At 60.2% G+C, this 2,500-nt stretch overlaps 2 non-coding genes across 2 annotated transcripts in view; both read left to right on the forward strand.

Annotated features, from left to right (window-relative positions):
* Positions 1 to 525: 525 nt before the first annotated feature.
* LOC124562798 lies at positions 526 to 680 on the forward strand. Its single transcript, XR_006969627.1, has one exon. It is a non-coding gene; the product is annotated as a 5.8S ribosomal RNA (ribosomal RNA).
* A 188-nt stretch (positions 681 to 868) lies between these two features.
* LOC124562802 overlaps positions 869 to 2,500 on the forward strand; it is a 4,218-nt gene continuing 2,586 nt past the window's right edge. The window contains exon 1 of the ribosomal RNA XR_006969631.1: positions 869 to 2,500. This exon is cut by the window's right edge and continues 2,586 nt beyond it. This is a non-coding gene — a ribosomal RNA (large subunit ribosomal RNA).

Consider the following 2,500-nt stretch of genomic DNA (forward strand, 5'->3'; position numbering starts at 1 on the left):
TACACACCGCCCGTCGCTACTACCGATTGAATGATTTAGTGAGGTCTTCGGACTGGTACGCGGCATTGACTCTGTCGTTGCCGATGCTACCGGAAAGATGACCAAACTTGATCATTTAGAGGAAGTAAAAGTCGTAACAAGGTTTCCGTAGGTGAACCTGCGGAAGGATCATTACCGACTAGACTGCATGTCTTTCGATGTGCGTGTCGTGTCGCGCAACACGCTACCTGTACGGCTCGCAGTAGCCGTGCGCCGCGTGCGGAACCACGCGTGCTTCTCAAAACTAACGCCAATGTTGTGTGGTACGAGCGCTGAAGCGCTGGAGCGGCTGGCCTGCGGCACCTGGCGCCTGGCGCCGGTTTTGAATGACTTTCGCCCGACTGCCTGTCCGCTCCGGTGTGGAGCCGTACGACGCCCATCGGCCGTGAGGCCGTTGGACACAGAACGCTTGAACAGGGGCCGCCACACGCCTACGTCCCGCCTATGCAACTGTCTTGAAAGAGACAGTGTAAACTAAGAAAAGATCACCCAGGACGGTGGATCACTCGGCTCGTGGGTCGATGAAGAACGCAGCAAATTGCGCGTCGACATGTGAACTGCAGGACACATGAACATCGACGTTTCGAACGCACATTGCGGTCCATGGATTCCGTTCCCGGGCCACGTCTGGCTGAGGGTCGGCTACGTATACTGAAGCGCGCGGCGTTTGCCCCGCTTCGCAGACCTGGGAGCGTCGCGGCCGCCTGTGGGGCCGGCCGCGCCTCCTTAAACGTGCGATGCGCGCCCGTCGCCTGGCGGTTCGCATACCGGTACTTACTCGGTAGCGTGCACAGCCGGCTGGCGGTGTGGCGTGCGACACCTCGTACAACGACCTCAGAGCAGGCGAGACTACCCGCTGAATTTAAGCATATTACTAAGCGGAGGAAAAGAAACTAACAAGGATTCCCCCAGTAGCGGCGAGCGAACAGGAAGAGTCCAGCACCGAACCCCGCAGGCTGCCGCCTGTCGTGGCATGTGGTGTTTGGGAGGGTCCACTACCCCGACGCCTCGCGCCGAGCCCAAGTCCAACTTGAATGAGGCCACGGCCCGTAGAGGGTGCCAGGCCCGTAGCGGCCGGTGCGAGCGTCGGCGGGACCTCTCCTTCGAGTCGGGTTGCTTGAGAGTGCAGCTCCAAGTGGGTGGTAAACTCCATCTGAGACTAAATATGACCACGAGACCGATAGCGAACAAGTACCGTGAGGGAAAGTTGAAAAGAACTTTGAAGAGAGAGTTCAAAAGTACGTGAAACCGTTCTGGGGTAAACGTGAGAAGTCCGAAAGGTCGAACGGGTGAGATTCACGCCCATCCGGCCACTGGCCTCCGCCCTCGGCAGATGGGGCCGGCCGCCCGCGCGGAGCAATCCGCGGCGGGGTCGTGTCCGGTTGCCTTTCCACTCGCCGCGGGGTGGGGCCGTTCCGGTGTGCGGTGGGCCGCACTTCTCCCCTAGTAGGACGTCGCGACCCGCTGGGTGCCGGCCTACGGCCCGGGTGCGCAGCCTGTCCTTCCGCGGGCCTCGGTTCGCGTCTGTTGGGCAGAGCCCCGGTGTCCTGGCTGGCTGCCCGGCGGTATATCTGGAGGAGTCGATTCGCCCCTTTGGGCGCTCGGGCTCCCGGCAAGCGCGCGCGGTTCTTCCCGGATGACGGACCTACCTGGCCCGGCCCCGGACCCGCGCCGCTGTTGGCTCGGGATGCTCTCGGGCGGAATAATCGCTCCCGTCAGCGGCGCTTCAGCTTTGGACAATTTCACGACCCGTCTTGAAACACGGACCAAGGAGTCTAACATGTGCGCGAGTCATTGGGCTGTACGAAACCTAAAGGCGTAATGAAAGTGAAGGTCTCGCCTTGCGCGGGCCGAGGGAGGATGGGGCTTCCCCGCCCTTCACGGGGCGGCGGCCTCCGCACTCCCGGGGCGTCTCGTCCTCATTGCGAGGTGAGGCGCACCTAGAGCGTACACGTTGGGACCCGAAAGATGGTGAACTATGCCTGGCCAGGACGAAGTCAGGGGAAACCCTGATGGAGGTCCGTAGCGATTCTGACGTGCAAATCGATCGTCGGAGCTGGGTATAGGGGCGAAAGACTAATCGAACCATCTAGTAGCTGGTTCCCTCCGAAGTTTCCCTCAGGATAGCTGGTGCTCGTACGAGTCTCATCCGGTAAAGCGAATGATTAGAGGCCTTGGGGCCGAAACGACCTCAACCTATTCTCAAACTTTAAATGGGTGAGATCTCCGGCTTGCTTGATATGCTGAAGCCGCGAGCAAACGACTCGGATCGGAGTGCCAAGTGGGCCACTTTTGGTAAGCAGAACTGGCGCTGTGGGATGAACCAAACGCCGAGTTAAGGCGCCCGAATCGACGCTCATGGGAAACCATGAAAGGCGTTGGTTGCTTAAGACAGCAGGACGGTGGCCATGGAAGTCGGAATCCGCTAAGGAGTGTGTAACAACTCACCTGCCGAAGCAAC

This window comes from Schistocerca americana, unplaced genomic scaffold (assembly GCF_021461395.2).
Source record: "Schistocerca americana isolate TAMUIC-IGC-003095 unplaced genomic scaffold, iqSchAmer2.1 HiC_scaffold_1184, whole genome shotgun sequence".
Lineage (NCBI taxonomy): Eukaryota > Metazoa > Arthropoda > Insecta > Orthoptera > Acrididae > Schistocerca > Schistocerca americana.